Source organism: Alligator sinensis, unplaced genomic scaffold (genome assembly GCF_000455745.1).
Source record: "Alligator sinensis unplaced genomic scaffold, ASM45574v1 scaffold55_1, whole genome shotgun sequence".
Lineage (NCBI taxonomy): Eukaryota > Metazoa > Chordata > Crocodylia > Alligatoridae > Alligator > Alligator sinensis.
The window spans coordinates 596,067-613,594 of record NW_005842224.1 but is presented as its reverse complement, the minus strand read 5'-3'; the positions used below and the strand labels follow the sequence as shown (position 1 = coordinate 613,594).

The 17,528-nt window shown below is 41.6% G+C and overlaps 1 long non-coding RNA gene across 1 annotated transcript in view; it reads left to right on the top strand.

The window, feature by feature from the left end:
- Window positions 1-17,013, top strand: part of LOC102378064 — a 45,994-nt gene extending 28,981 nt beyond the window's left edge. Inside the window, exon 3 of the long non-coding RNA XR_324260.1 lies at window positions 16,326-17,013. This is a non-coding gene — a long non-coding RNA (uncharacterized LOC102378064). The remainder of the gene's footprint in view (window positions 1-16,325) is intronic.
- Window positions 17,014-17,528: the final 515 nt, after the last annotated feature.

The following is a 17,528-nucleotide window of genomic DNA, read 5'->3' as shown; positions in this document are numbered from 1 at the left end:
GGGAGAGAGGGGGAACCTGGTGGCTGCCTATAAGTATATAAGGGGTGTACATCAGGATCTGGGGGAACGCCTGTTCACTATAGCACCCCATGGGATGACAAGGTTAAACAGTCACAAATTCATCCAAGACCATTTCAGGCTGGACATACGGAATAACTTCTTTACTATCTGAGCCTCCGAGGCCAGGAACAAACTGCCTCCAGAGGTATAGGTGCCTCCAAGCATCTATTCTGGACTCCTTTAAGAGTCAATTGGATGCTTATCTTGCTGGGATCCTGTGACCCCAGGTGGCTTCCTGCCCCAATGTCTATGACATCTGTGAAACTAGAAATACAAGGAATAGAACCTCAGTTGGTGCAAACCCAGCTGGTGCAAACCAGCTTCAATGGAGCTATGGGTGAATCTCTCCCATAACTGCAAAGGTGATGAGTTACTTTGCTATGATCACCTTGGCAAGGAATATTTCATTTATTGATTACATTTGGTACAGGTCATCATTCTGAGTGGTATCTGTGCTTTAACATTGGAATGTAGGTCATGGAAGTTAACCCAGAAGTGAGGAACTGTTACAGGGCTAATACCATTCTGACTCTTTGCCCGGAAGAGACAGGCATTTCACACAATTGTAACCCGGGAGGTACTCCAAGAGGTACCCCCTCTCCAATTGAAGGGATCAAAGCGGGTGCACAAGCGCTGTGGGAGGTGTAGGGACTCTCCTCCCCCTATAGAGCAGAGCCAGACCACCAATGGGGACTTAACCATATACCTTTTAATGAGGGAACAATACTGGGAACATAACAGGCATAAATCAGGGGGTATATGGGACACTACAGTGCCCCAAGGTGGCAGGATTCAACGAAGGTTAGACACTTACAATCATTGACAAAAGACAGGGTTAACAAAATATAAAAACACAAACAGCAGAGCAAACAATACTGGTTGGGGAAATATAAAAAGTCACAAAATACAAAATGTCAAATGACAAGGAAATACAGGGCCTAGGTACCTGGACGGGGAGAAAGGGGGAAAGCACAATGGCCCCCCTTTCCACTGCAAGAAGATTTGCTTCTTGTTAGCTCACTCACCCCAAGTCACCCCAGCTGGGACTTGAATTTGGATCTCTCACATGGTAGGCAGAAACACTGCTACACAGCCACCACCGGTAGCACTGCTCCAAGCTGCTAGGGGTCTTGACCTTCCCGGAGCCCCGGCCTCACGTCAAGATGCCTGGCCTCTGATTGGAGGAGCTGGAAGTTGAGCTGGGAACCTCTCAGGTCGCTGCTCAGATCCTTGCTGGAGCGGGGGAGCCTTTCCTGCTGGCCACAGCCTCTCGTAGGGGATCCTGGAGCCCAGCAGGAAGCCTCTCTCACCATGCTGCTGAGGGTCCCACTGCTGTCTGCAGGTCCCGCTTCTTCAGGCTCTTCTAGGGCAACTGCTCCCGCCCCGCTGGCTCAGCTCTTGCCAGGTCTTTGAAGCTCCTTCCTCATGGTCCCTCACTGGTCTCTTCCCTGAGTCAGCTGCGTTGCACCTTTTATTCCCTCCAGGTGACCCAAGGGGCCAATCAGGGGACATGTAGGGTGAGTCTCTGGGACCTGATTAGTGAGGAAAGGGAATCCCAAGTCCTCCAATCATCTTTTACCCCTTCAAAACCCCTGGGCCAAATCACTACCAGATTGGTGAGGAAAGGGAATCCCAAGTCCTCCAATCATCTTTTGCCCTTTCAAAACCCCTGGGCTAGGTCACTCCAAAAGATTTAAAAAACAGCTTGTACTTGTGCAGTGCTGAGAAGCTCAGTTTGATTTGGTTCAAAAGAACATGAGGGCAGAGGTGGTAACTGAAGTAGGGTTCGAGTTCTCCTTTCAATATGGTGATTTCACTGGAACTAGCCTATCTTGAGCATAGAAGTTCAAAGTAATTCTGCAGTGAAGACATAACCTGTAGTTTGGATTAATTGCAGTGCAGTAACTTGATTATGCATTTTCTACACTTGTTCAGATATTGATTTGATGCTGTAAGACTGTATTTGAATATGCTTTAGAACAGTGATGGTCAATCTTTTTCCTCAGTGGGCCAGATGGGCAGTGCCTGGTCTGTTTGCAGGCTAGATCCAGACAGTGGTCCCAATGTGGCACCTGGAGCAGGCATGGCAGGGCACCACCTGGCTGCATAGAGCGGGGCAACAGGCAGCTTGGCCCTAACCTGGCCCTGTGGAGGGGAGGGGGCAGGGGGCTTGGCATGGCCTGGCCCCCAACCCAGTCCTGCGGAGGTGGGGGGAAGGGAGGTGGCCCAGTCTCAATTTGGCCCAATGTGGTGTGGAGAGTATATGGCCAAGCCCTGATCCAGATGCAGGGAGAGGGTCACAGTCTGGCTTGGCAGTTTGGGAATTTGGCAGGGGGAAGGGTGGCTGCATTAATTGACAACACTGCCCTACCACGCCCAGGGGAGGAAGAGAGGATCTACCCCTGCTTTAGAATGTATTCATCAATGCTTTTTTTATACGGCCACATAGTGGCAACATGGGAGGCAACAGTGAGATACTGTACAGTTTTAGTAACACTTCCATCAAAGATTTATGCAGAAATCACAGATATCAGTGCAATGTCAAAATGTTTGATGTCACCAGAATAAAGAGATGGCATTATAATAGGACGATATTCAAAAGCTCTCAGGCATTTACAAACACTTGGATATGGTTCCATGGAATCCTGATTGCCCTCAACTGCCAAAGATGTCAAAGATGTTAGGTGGTTGCAGCAAGAGATTTTTTTCAGACCTGATTGCAGGCCTAAGTTTTCTTTGGAATTATTTTTTTAAGTTTCAAAATTATTCTTTCATCTTCTTCCACAGATGAAATGTTTTATGCAGACAAACTGTAAGCCTATGTAGTGCTTTTCACAGTTCCCATGTATACTGATGGTAAATAACTGCAACCAACACTGATGTTAGAAAGTTGTATTCAAAGACTGAGAGCTGAGCAAAGATACCAGTGCTGTAACAACACACCTTTGTAACTTCAGCATTGGTAAAAGAAACCTGGGAAATGCTTTTAACATGGAATTAACATGAGAATGACTATCATGATGGGATAGGATGTATTTTCTAGTGGTTTGAATGAAATTGGAAGTCAGGATTTTTTGGGTCTTTTCTCATCTTTTTCAATAACACAGTAAATTACCCTAGGTAACTCACTCAATCTCTATGTTCCTCAGCCTATTCATGCATCAAATAGCCTTAGCATAACATGTACCCCACAAGGTGAACATGTCAGATTTAATTGTTTAGTGTTTATAAATTGTTCTGAGTTACTCAGAAGACATATAACTTATTAGTAGGGGTGCACCGATAGAGATTTTGGGGACTGATACCAATAGCCGATTTTTAAGGAGGCATATCGGCCAATGCCGATACCAATCCAATTTCTGATACAGCTGTGTGCAGCTGGTAAGTCTGTTGTAGTGGAAGGGGAGGGGAAAGGGAAGGGGCGTGGGGGGGCAGATCAAGGCCCCCATGGTGAGGGAGGGAGTAGAGCAGGGGCTGGGGTAGGTGCTGCCCAGCTGGGGTGGGGTAAGGCATGGGACGGAGCTGTGGCTTGTCTTGGAGGGGGGGGGCATGCAGTGGGAGATGATTACCACCACTGCATAGACCCTGGGAAGGCATGGGACTGGTGGGGAAGCATGTGTCCCTGGATCTGCATGGGGCAGGGCAGGGCAGGCTGCAGTTGTGGGCAGGGGCTAGGTCAGGCTGCACTCAGGGTGGACGGTGGTGGCACTGGGAGGGAGGCTACGGGGGGGGTGCAGTGACCCCACATTTTGCTATAGCTCCCCCATAGTCCACTGGGAAGAGCCCAGTGCAGTCCTGGCCCTAGCCCACAGCCGCAGCCCTTCCCACTCCCCCTACGCAGATCTAGGGACATGCCCCACTGTGCCCTCCTGGGGTGCATGCAGTAGCAGGAGCTGCCCCCCCTCCCCATGCCCCCTAGATGAGCTGTGGCTCCGTCCTGTCCCACGCTGCACCCCACCCCACCCCACCCTGCTCCAGCTCAGCAGTGCCTGCACCAGCCCTACTCCCTCCTTTACTGCAGAGGGCATTGATCTGCCCCCCCCCCTTGGCTCTTCCCTCCACCTTCCCCTTCCACCACAACAGACTTACTAGCTGCACGTAGCTCTCCAAGCTGCCAGGCTGTGCTCCTCGCCACCTGTATGCTGCGCACATACTCGGGCATTTATCGGCCAAATTATCAGACACATCAGACTGATTTCCAATATAATCAATTTTCTTTGTATCAGTGCTGATCGGATATTGGACTGATGTATCGGTGCACCTCTATTTATTAGTATGGTTTGTGGTAACATCAGAAGATGAGCACCAGGCCTTCTTGGTTTAGGTATTCTAGGAAACATAAAGAACAATGTATTTCTTGCTTCACTATGCATATTTAATCTGTAGAATTAATTACCACAAAACATAAAGTATTTAAAAGATCCGGATATATTTGCATAAATTAAGAAAACATCCAAAATTATTTCAGATAATAAAGCCATTCCTGTTTTAAAAAGGTGATTGATTCCTCTTGTTCCAGCTTGTATAGCCGACCACGAACCACAAACGGGTAAAGTACACATTTTTTATGCTCAGGTAATTTTAAAATTGTCCTTTAGAAAGTTTTGTGTACCTTTCCCTGGAGTTTCTGGAATTACTTAATATCAGAAATGATATATTAGATTTGAGAAATGCATGGATCCATTGACAATTAATTTGTTCCTGTGTTGTTGCACTGGACATCTAGAATATGTCTAGACTTGTGCCTGTAGTCCCCTCAAACACACTGCGTGGCCCTCTGCACATTACTTTCTAGCTTTACACTGCTGAGAGTTCAGGCCAATTAGCTCAGGCACAGAGATTCATGAACGCAGCTACATTGCTTCCCATCTGGAAAGTAGTGCTCATAGAGCCGTATAGTGTGTTTGAGGGTTATTGGAGCTGTTGCATTTGCAACTGGTAGACACTGAATGTTTGCAATGTAGACATTGCCTCAGTTATTGAACTGAGGATTAAATTCACCCCTTTACAGAAGGGCAGTACAAGAATTTAAAATAGGATGTAAGTAGCAGAGAGGTGTTTTGTTGGCTTTGTGCCGGGGTAAAGTTCTTCAACTTTTTGTGGCTTTTCCAGAGTTTTACCTTTACCTTTTGTTATTTGAAATAGCCATCCTTGTGGTGTTTTGGTACAATGGTTAATACTGTAATATCACCTGAAGGTTAACACACTGAGAGAGCAGTTAGTAGCAACCATAATGTGTTAGCCATGCAAAATCTATGTACCTAAATGTGACTAGCTCATCCTTTGCAGACTCTTCATTTGATGGATTGCTAAATTTCTTTGCTTCATGTAAAATATTTTAGCTTATAAAACAATGTGCATTTTTGTGATTTCATAGAAAAGTAGGGCTGGAAGGGACCTCCGGAGGTCATCTAGTCCAACTCCCTGCCTGAGGCAAAATCATCCCTATTCAAATCATGCTACACAAATCCTTGTTTAACTTAAAACTATACTGTCAACCCTGTCACACAAGCACAAGGCCTAGCACTCTAACCTGCCACAGGTAAAGCTTGGGGAATCAATGTTGGACAGCAAAACACCAAACCAAATTCACATGCCATGTAAACTCACAGCAAAAAGCCTGCAGTAGAAATTCATTGGTCCTAAGTTATCTGTCTCTAAATGAGTCCCCTCCTGATCTTTATCTATGTTAATAAAAATGTGATGTATTCTTAGACATATCTACATACAACTAGAATGATGAAAACCAAAGTTATTCCCAACAGTATAACTAGAAAGAACATGTTTAAGGGTTTGTGAAGAACAAATACATTTTGATTTGTTGCTTTTGGACACCAGCAAGCACTGGGACTATGCAATAATATAAAGGCCCATATGAAGGCTTATTCATTATTTCAGATTCAAAGAACTTTTAATAAACCCACTTTTTAAAAAATTGAACAGAAATGATAATTTTTTGCTACAGAAATAAATGATAATAGCTATCATATGTGCATTCTTTTCCTAGAGCACTCCTTTTATAATGCAGGCTGTCAATTGACTCTGCTTTGGTGACACACAGGTTTAAAGTGCTGTCTGAAGATTAAATGGCCACATAACTGTAAAAACAACTGAGTCAGATCAATACAGGCTTATTTCTAATCAGCGATTCATCTTGATCTAGACTCCTCTTTAGAGATAGTTATAATTGGATTGGAGAACACTAGCTGAAGAATGTATAGATTGATAACTACTTTAGATCAATGTGGATTAGCTTTCTAATCTCAAATATTTTAATTTCATTTTACAATAGTAGATTTTTATTTTCTTGAAATTTAATGGGACGTAGCATTATTGGACAATTAGATTTCATTATCAAGTAACAGAAAAAGAAACAGATATGAACGACTAGAAGGAATGATTGCCTGTTTGTTTTTTCTGTCATACATTTGTTGGCATTTGTTTGCCTTCATTGATTCTTGACATTAGTGTCACTTTTTGTCCATCACCTCTAGGGGGCGATTTAACACAAGCTTTATTTTAACTGGACCAAGACTAGGTAGAGTAGACTGGGATGGGAGACTGCTATGCAGTATAAACAATCTGTTTGTGTAGCAGGTGCTGAAGAATGTCCTACTTACATGGCTTGATCAAGCCAAAATTAGTTTCTGTGGTTGCTAGTCCATGACAATTTGGGAAGGGGCCATGGGGGACTGTGAAGACACCAAAACTATTCTGTATTCTTAAGGAGGTATCAGCCCTTTACAGTGGTTTCAGATAGAGGAAGCATTCTGAAATCCCCCAGTTCAAGAACAGAGTCTTTCCATCCTGGTATAACAAGCCGGCTCTTGGGATACTGTTTTATTAAGAAGTCTTCATTTCTTTTGTTTGTTTTCCTTTTTTAGAAAAGGATCAAAGTAAATGTATTGCAATGTAAAAAAAATCCAATGCTTGTACATCAATCCTAGCCTAACATCAGGACCCTGAGGGAAATTATAGCTATATGGTTAGGGAGCTGGACTGGAACTCAGGAGAGAACGATTCAGGTCTAATTCCTATCTGACAATTGCCCTTCCTTGGACAATCCAGGGCCTTATTTCTCATCTGTAAAATGTGGGTAATCATTATGGATGGTCGTATTTTTTTTGTGCACTGGCAGTCTGTGGCCCCATGTGCAAGTTTGACAGCTACAGGTCAGCTAGGTTGCATCAGTATCCAAACTATTCCACCCTACATGAGACTGAGACTTTACACTGGTCCTGTGACATGGGGGCTTCCAATCCTGTTAACAGAGACAAATCCAGGCAAGTTAATTGTCTTGGTCTGCAAGACAGTGTACAAAGTCCACTTAATTTGTAGTAACAGTAATTTTTTTTAGAGTCTGGTACCGTGTTACACTTAACAAAACTAAAACAAAACAAACAAACAAAAACCCAAGACACATTAATGTAATCAATCTTTGTAACTCCCAGTACTTTTTAAACTTTTGCAGTAGGACTGTGATACAAGCTGCTTAGGGAAGTTATGGAATCTCCTTTATTTGTGATTTTCAAGAAGAGGTTGAGTAAGCATCTTTCTAAGTTGGTCTAAATGTGTAGTTCAACTGCCTTGGTGTAGGTGGTTGAACTAGATTGACCTTTAGGATCCCTTTAGACCATAGAATTCTACTTTGTATTTTTCCAGTTTGTTTCCCCCAGTTAATACCATAACTAGATGTTTCTCTTATGGTATTAATATAGCAAAAATGTTAAGCAGATAGAATAATTTCTGAAGCCATATCCAAACTTCTTCAGAATGTACAAGTGGTTGCATCTGGTGTTTTGAACTGGGTCAGCATCTAAAAGAAATATGTCATGAGTAAATATTTACAGATAATGTGTGCAGTTAATATTTCAAAACTCAAGCACTTGGTGCTTATTCAGCCATCTGTGTGCAGTTTTGCTTACAAATTTTCAAAGGTTATGCTCATTTGCTCTCAAAATCCAGTCCCATAATTATGTTATGTGGACACGGGTGGAGGGTGAGGACCAGTCCTGGTCCACTTAGGGATATTGAGAAGGATTCATGGAATTAATTGGTACCAGATAAGTAGCTGTTGGAGTGGTTTGGTGGCATTCTGATTCCTTTTGTTGTTTTTGCTATCAAGTGTCTGCTTCCTTGGTGGAAACTGAAGAATTAATAATGTATTCTATTTGCTTTGGCTCTGGTTTATTGCAACAGGATCATAGCTAACTTTCTTTAAATGTCTCTATCTACCTAAATGGAGCCCATGCAAAAAAATTGCACTCTGTCTACAACTGATTGTGACAAGAATGAGACCAATGTTCTCTCACTACCCTGTACTCTAATGTCTGCTCTGTAGTATCCCTCTAACCCAGGCATCTCAATCTAGTGAAAAAAAATAGTGTCTCTGCAGAAGTCATTCTTGAAACACAGGGTGTACCTAGCCGTGCAAGAATAGCCAGGTAAGCCCTTCCCCTTTAATATTGGCAGCAGAAAAGAGATGCTGATTTCACTAAAGGTCTTAAAGGCTCAAAGCCTGGAGCAGGGGGTTTGGTTGAGGTGAACTCTAAAGGTCCTTTCAAGTCCTCTTTTTCTACAGTTCTTTGAAGCAATAAGATAGGAGCATGCTGCTTGGGCTGGACTGTGGCTGGCTGTCATCCAGGGAATGGCAAACTGGATGTGTATGCAGGCTGAGTTCTCCAAATGTATCCAGTTAGTTACATAATTCCTATATAACGAAATGGTGCTAAAGCCTAATCCATCTTATCTTTATGGCAGGGGATAAAAATTACACATAAACCAGTATAAGTAGTCAGAAACTGGTTCCAGTTTGTAACACAACAGAACTTCAGTGTATATAAATGGCTTTCAACATGGCTGAAACCAGCTTAAGATAAACCTGGATGGATCAGACTTAACTGATTTAGGTTAAATCAGTTTATTAAAGATCCCCTCCAGATTCAAGTTAACTCACAGTCCCCCAACATCCCAGGTTGCTTTTCATCTTCCTGCAGGTTGGGTAGGCTAACCTTGGCTCAAGCTATCTTCATCAGCTGAGCAGGGAGGCATATTCTAGCACCCCCTGGCTTCTGGCCTGGGCCACTGCCGGCATGTGGCTGCATTTCCAGAACCGCAAGTGAATATCTGTTCACTAGCTTATAGGTTCAATCTGCGCAGCTTAGACTAACCTGCCAAGATTGAATCAATTCAGTTTTGGGCTTTTTGATGCCTGCACTTATCCTAAGGATTTATAGGGTTTGTGAGTAAAAGGGCTACAGATAAATTAGGAGAGTATCACAAATTATGGCACTACTAATTTACAAACTAGTAATATTGCTAATCTTGGCAGCAGAAAAGAGATGCTGATTTCACTAAAGGTCTTAAAGGCTCAAAGCCTGGAGCAGGGGGTTTGGTTGAGGTGAACTCTAAAGGTCCTTTCAAGTCCTCTTTTTCTACAGTTCTTTGAAGCAATAAGATAGGAGCATGCTGCTTGGGCTGGACTGTGGCTGGCTGTCATCCAGGGAATGGCAAACTGGATGTGTATGCAGGCTGAGTTCTCCAAATGTATCCAGTTAGTTACATAATTCCTATATAACGAAATGGTGCTAAAGCCTAATCCATCTTATCTTTATGGCAGGGGATAAAAATTACACATAAACCAGTATAAGTAGTCAGAAACTGGTTCCAGTTTGTAACACAACAGAACTTCAGTGTATATAAATGGCTTTCAACATGGCTGAAACCAGCTTAAGATAAACCTGGATGGATCAGACTTAACTGATTTAGGTTAAATCAGTTTATTAAAGATCCCCTCCAGATTCAAGTTAACTCACAGTCCCCCAACATCCCAGGTTGCTTTTCATCTTCCTGCAGGTTGGGTAGGCTAACCTTGGCTCAAGCTATCTTCATCAGCTGAGCAGGGAGGCATATTCTAGCACCCCCTGGCTTCTGGCCTGGGCCACTGCCGGCATGTGGCTGCATTTCCAGAACCGCAAGTGAATATCTGTTCACTAGCTTATAGGTTCAATCTGCGCAGCTTAGACTAACCTGCCAAGATTGAATCAATTCAGTTTTGGGCTTTTTGATGCCTGCACTTATCCTAAGGATTTATAGGGTTTGTGAGTAAAAGGGCTACAGATAAATTAGGAGAGTATCACAAATTATGGCACTACTAATTTACAAACTAGTAATATTGCTAATCCATCAATAGCATACAGAGCAAAGATACATTTTATAATAAGATAAATCCCCAGGATATTAAATTAAAATTAAATTTAATATTAAAAAGGAATTTGTACTGGATACCCTGAAACTGGGTGTCATACCCTGGCTTTTTAAAAGATGCAGTCTGTTAGCCAGATTCTTCATTTGGGGATGGACAGGTGGTGAGCCAATCTCTTTGAATTCTTACAGCATTTGGAAGTAGGTGAAAAATATCACAACAGGAAGCGGCAAGCCAGTGGCTACTTGGTCAAGTAGAGACTTGAATTACTCTTGAAGCATTGTTACTTATCAGATCACACACTCATTCCTGAGTGTTCACTAATTTATATGAATATTCATTGTTTAAAATAATAAACATAGTTAGCTCTCTACATGTCCAAAGTTCTTTAAAAGTCTCTAGTAATCAAACCACACAGCAAGCATATGAGTAAATATAATCCCTAATTTACAGATGGAAAAATGAAGCAAAAGATGGTGATGCAAGAATATACAATATCTTTTATTGGACCAACTATAGTTGGGAGAACTACTGGACAAATATTCAAAGTATTAAGTGTCCTTCTTCAAGTCTGGGGGAGAAGTAGATGTAGGCTGAGCTAATTATCAGGAAAAAGACTTTCATGTAAATACAGTTTGTTTTGAGGGATGCAGGAGGGCTTTGAACTAGGAACAAAGAAAGGTTAAAAGACAGCTTTATAACACACAAGAAATTCATTTGAAGAGGCAATCTAGTTAGTGGCAGAGTGAGGCTATTTAAGAAGAGGGCAGTAGCTAAAGATGGGGTGACTTGCTTAAATTGCATAAGAAATCAGTGGCAAAGTCAGGACTGCATCTCTAGAGTTCCTGGCTTTAGTAAATTGTGCCCTTCTGTCTGTAAGGTTAACAGTCTGATTACTAGCATGAGAAAACCTATGCATGTATATATGAGTATGTCTATACTGCTTCCTGGACACACCTGAAAGCATGGCTGAGGAGTACAGCTACGCCCATCATCTTCTGTTCTGCACATCCAACCCAGAAACGAGACAGCACCTCACTGCTGTTCTGGAGCATATTGGAAACAGATCCTGAAAGTGATGAGGAATGGTGTGTTCTCATTTCTGTGTTTGTTGCAGTGGTGAAAGAGTGGGTGGGGAGAGCCCCCAGGGTTGCCCTGAAAGAGGTATAGACATACTCTAGACATCTGTGTGACTGTAGCTGAAACATGCAGATCAGATATCCAATAATTAAATGCTGATTTTAAAGGGACTTTTAACATAATGGATTTCAGCTATTTCTCTTCAATCCATAAGAATCCATGGGAATCAAAATAACTTTTAAAAGGTATCTCTGGATGTATTTATAAGAGAAGGATGTTTTTCCAAGTTCCACAGACCATGGAAGATCTGGGTATTGTATAAAGGTGTGATTGAAAGTGTTTCAGAACTCTCAGGGGCTGATTATTATTTGCTCTAAGGCTTCTTCACAGGGGTATGAATGTTCATTCCTGTGTTGTGCCTCTGGGATATATGCAGTACAGAACTTGTATCTGTGGTAGGTTTGTGTTCTCCCAATCCTAGGCTGCTACAAGGAGGTGAAGAGGTCCTCTGTGTAACTTGGATAACCCTGGGGGACTCATCTCCAATTACAGCAACCTCTCTGAATCTGCCCTATGGATCACGGTGCTGCTCACAATCTACCCAGCACTGTGTACTATAATCCTGTCTCCAGCTCACTCCTTCCATCCTGAAAACACAGCATTAAGCAATCTTCTTTAACCCATGTTTAGCTTAGTCTTCCTTTGGTCACATATGGGGGTTTTAGGGCTCCCTATGCCACTGTGGTAGCTTAGAGGGGCATGAATGTTGTTGAGATTCAGGTAATAGATTTGGCAGGGGGGTGTGTGTGTGTGTGTGTGTGTGTGTGTGTGCATGTGCACACTTGTGTGTGTTTAAATAAATAAATAAAAATCAGACCATTTAAAAATAATATTGGGGTTAAATTTGGAAGCTACCTGTGTGGCCATGTCACCCTAACCTACTACTTTCAAAATGCAGTAACTTTGAGACAAAGGGAAGGATTTAAACTCACAAAATAGTTAAAGAAAATTGCAAAGTTTGTAACAAAATTTGTAAATTAATAGTATATTTATCTAAGGGATGTTAGACTAGTGACTGGCCTTTTCAAAATGTAGATGCAACATGATGAATTAAGGAGATAGTTTCTACCTTTGAGTTCCCTGAGTTTTAATTAAACCCTCCAAAAGTATTATGACTAACCAGATTATAAAAGCTGCCATACTAAAATCAAGCAATCGGGTTAATTTGCCCTAACTGATTGGATCATTGATCTCTTGTGTATCATCTTTTCTTTCAGTGGAGAATACTTGATATTTCAGAAGAAGACAAACCTCATACAATGGCATATTTACTTGTTTGGGGATGATTAATTTTTTCTCAGTCCTCACAAGCAATTGGTTTATGTCTTGAAACATGAGGTTAGATTTTTTTGTATATTTTGGTTCCTGTCAATGATCCAATACCTCTTTGAGTCAATGGGAGCCTGCTTACTAATCTCATAGGCTATTGAATTAGGCCCATAGTTGAAATTATTATAATTGCACAAATAGGGCTCAGTCTTGAAAATGCTAATGCATATGATTAACTTTATTCCCCTACATAACATTAGCCCTGTGTGTAGGGTTTTTTTAGTGGACCTGACCCTAAATTCTGTAATTCCTTAAAAAAATTACTAAACTATTTGACTTCTTGTAGTCAGCCCAGTTCATTGTTCAAATTTTATCATTTATCTCAGTGGTTAAAGATTTCATTTGTTTTATAAAAATAATTATAACTTTACATTTCTTCAGATGAGCTAACTGAATTAGCCTGTTTTCATTCATAAGAAGGCAAGACTCCCACCAGGTAAACTCAATTCAGTAGCAAAAATAAATGCTCTGATGCATTCAGTCTAATTTGAAATCAAGCTGATGAATGCTTAATGTGGCATCCAGAATACTGAATGCCATGGAACATTTCAAATGTACCAGACAAATGTGGCACAGAGGCAATAATTAGCAAAGGGATGAACAGCCTTCTGGCATTACATTAAGCTCTCACTAACTGTCATAATGAGAAATAGGATGAGGTAGATTCTGTTTTCTCTTGTACACTGGAACAACCACAGTGGCTTCAAAAGGATTTCCTTAGTGTAATCTGGGAGCAAAACTTGGTCTGATATATTTAAATAGCAATTTTATAGTGATATTGTGAAAATGTTTAATTTAGATAACTGAGAATGTAAACCTAGTGAAGGTATGGCAAAGCCGGAGAGAGGGGCAGGGAAACCCCCGCTTGCTGCCTTGCCTTCACTGCCTGGGGCCCTGAGACTTACTGGAAACCTGGTCCCCGCATGTGAACTGCAGGGCCAGGGACAGCATCTCCGCTCATTCCCCGCAGTGCGGGGAGGAATGGCAGAGCTGGGAGCCGGCATCAGGAGAGACTGCCAGCTCAAACTGGAAGTTCAGGCAGGGTTGGAGTAGTGATCTCTCCAGGGCCTCTCAGGGGAGGCAAACCAAGGTTGATGTGGACCCCTTCTCCCTTTTAGCTGAAGGGAGCATCCCCATCTGTGTAGCAACCTTGGCTGTTGATTGGCTCCCGGGAAAAGATGGCGACTTTAAAAGCTTCCCAGAAACCTGATTTGGTGGCAAGCTGAGGAGAAAGCACGTCCAGCAGCAGATGGGTGAGGAGCAGCCTGTCTGCTCACCTTTTTGTGTACTAATAGTGAATGGTCTGTTAGGCATACCTGGAGTAAAGGGTGGTGCTTACAGCAAGGATGTTGGGCACAGCTGTGATTGAGACTATTAAAACATTCAGAGGTATGAGGCAGGACCGTAGGGGTGGAGAAGCTCCCAAACTTGACCCCTAAGGCCATACTACATATTAGAATTGCTATTCTGGATCCACCCTAGCCAGAGAGGTGTTGATCGTACCTCAGAGGAGAACAGTGACTGTCGTTAGCCATTTCCTCCTATTGGTAATTCCATATAAGTCGTGGCGGGCATGGCAGGCTAGCCGTTCTCCCTTTGCGGAAGAGGGAAAAATATTCCTTTAGCCCAGTGAGGTTTCTTAATAAGGACAAGGACAGTGAGCCTGGTGAGCCTTGCCCTTAGAGAGAGACTGACTCAGGGACACAAGGGCTATTTTATAATTTCATCAATTAAAAAGACGAGTCCTTAGATTTGTTTGACCAAAAGAATAGATTTGTTAATCAAATATATAACTGCATACATAATATTTAAAGAAGAGCATTTTTCTTTAAACATATATCTGGTGGATGGAACAATGAGGATATTGAATGCTTCTGAAGTAAATCTCACCTTTTCAATATCAGGTATAACACTGGTGTTTCATTGGCAGGTCTGTCATTTCCTAATTCTAGCATTTTCACCATTCTTATTGGGGGAGAAATCCTATTCAGTGAACAGCATGGTTCAATAATATCAAGCGTATCTTTTCTTTGTGAAGAGCTGGATCTTTGTATAGATCTTGAGGGTTGCTGACATTTGATGTGAAATAGTTCGTGTATATGGAAGTTGACACTCATAATGTTTATGGCCATTTCAGTCATTTGAAGAGAAAAATCCAGTTGGCATTAACAACATTTCTATGTCTATGCTTTTAACCAGTTTTATCTGTAGTTAGGTTGTAATATGTTTCCTTACATGACAGTCTTAAAATTTCCCATGGCTCTTTTCTGTTTGGGTCTAGTGAGCTGACATTTACAATAGCAGGTACATAAAGGTAAGCAGGATATAGGAAAGCCAGCTACCTAGATATGCACATTGGAAGTAGTTTTGGTGTGTTTTTTAAATTCTTTTCCTAGTAAAAATACAACTATAGGAGGTGCCTGGAAACTATAGTGAAGTACAGCAGCTAAGAACTTTGGTAGATGGATGAATATGAGGAAAAGCAGGTTTGAAAAGTTGTTCTCTTATTGCATATATGTCTTACACTATACAGTGTCCCAGCCAACATCAGGACCTCATTACAGTTGGGCACTGCATTTATATATGCCAGAAGACAGTTCCTGTTTCAAAGAACTAATTTTCTTTTTCGTATGACAAAGAACTAATCATCTAAATAGACAAAGGGAAGAGACAGGAAGGTCCTACTGCCCCCAAATACATACAAACTCTTACAGGTCCAGGAGACTAACAAAATGCAGTGGCAGACACTTTTTAGAACACAGGAGAATGAAATGTTGCTCACTTCATTATATAATTACTTGGTGGTTAGAGGACTTGCCCAGGAAGTAGGAGATTTGGGCTAAATTCCCATCTCAGTTTGGGGCTCAAATCTACATCTCCTGCATCCCACGAAAGGGCCCTAACTACCAAGGTATAACTTAGAGCAGTGACTCTCATTCAGGGTGCTGCCAGACCCTTTGAAGGGCACCCCAAGGTGTGAGGAGATAAGTGTGGGCTCAGGCTTGTCTCTGCCTGACCAATCTGCTACCCTTACTGCCCAGCTTCTTTGCAAGGAGGTAAGCACTGAAATATATAAATTAGTTTTTGAAATTGAGTGCCACTTCATTCTAAAAAGTTGTGGAGGGGTGCCTGGAGTCCAAAACGTTGAGAAAGTAAGGAGAGGGGGTACCCTTCGTCCCTCCAAATGAAGCTATTTGTATTTAACCTGGTGGCTTTTTAATGTAAAATTAAGCAGGCATTTCTGGGAGGAGAAACAACCACCCAGGATTCTCTCCTTCCAGGTAAGGAGGTGGGCTTAGGGCAAGGGACTCTGCCCTAAGGGGGACATTTAGCTCCTAACAAATGATGGCCTCAGGCAATTGTCCTTTCTCCCCCTTCACACCATCCCTATGCTTCTGCTAAGGGGTTAGGGCAGAGTTTTCAGTAGTGCCATTTTGTACTTAGGTTGACTAAATTTTACTCGAATCCCACTTCAGGTATCCAAGTCCTTTGGATTATCTAGGTCCAAGTGCATAGATGTTGGCAGTTGCTGTACCTAACATAGTTACCTAAGCAATCTATTGTATTTAGCTCATTATTCCTCTAATTTCAGACTTCAATGAACTGAGAAAGTTTCACCTGGTTCCACTGCAAAAGGATACGTTTGTCCATTCTCCCAAAACCAGACTCAGAAAGAACTGTGAATTTTTGGATGGACTTGAGCCTGCATTTAAGTTTGTAACAAAACATGAAACCAGCCAAAATTTGCCTGTCTGATTGTAATGTATGTACGGATTTAGTGATGTCCTGCTGATGTATTTATTGCTGAATATCAGTCTACATGTAAACCATGTTACCCTTTCAATATATCATCTGCTTCTATTAATGTTGCTGTGAAGTATGAAGTTAGTGTATTCTTCTTAGAAATGGCATAGAGAAGTCAATGTAACACAACCAATTTCTCTGCAACAAGTGTTGTACTCTTGGGTACCATTGTTCATTACAAGCCTGATTCAATAAAGTTGTCTGGAATTCCACATAGCCTCATGAATCTAGGAAGCCATGGAAACCTTTTCCGCCCCCAATTTTCCTGTAGCTCCTAGCATACACAAGTCACACATTTAAGAGACACATTTCTTCAAGCTGTCTTTGAGAGCATTGTTTTTTATCTGATAGCAGTGCCCTTCTGTTTCATAACTCTTTAGTAAATGAAGCTTAATACACTATAGCAGTATGTTCATTAAAAAGTCAATGAAAGACAATTCCAAGTCCTTCAAAAGAAATCTCTGAAATATTCTCTTCGGGCCATCTCTTTGGCTGGTATAAATTGTTGTAGTCTGCTTCATGTTATTGGAGTTCAATTTATGTCAGCATAACCCTTTATCTTTGTGCAATACCTTTGTTTAATGTTTTATTTTATTCCTGTTTCTTGCCTCCTAATATACTAGATTTCTAGGGCCTGATTATGAAAATTGTCACCTCAGAATGTACTTATAATTACTGTTACTACATTGCAAATCTAATACTACGATTACATACATGCATGGCTTATTACTGTAACAGTTTTATTCATTACATAATCTGAGCTTTTCCAGCTGTCTAATATATCGTACATCCTGTCTAAACTGCTCTGATTACTTTCTTTATCCTTCCCAATCTGCTTAACAATTAAATATTTTTCTGTATTTAATAAGACCAACAAGATGATAAATCTATTTTTCATGTTTTCTGAACAGTTACTGCTTTTTCTGTTGCAAATGGAGAAACTGAATGTTAAGGCCATGTCTTAAAAATGCATTCCTATTCACTGAAGCAC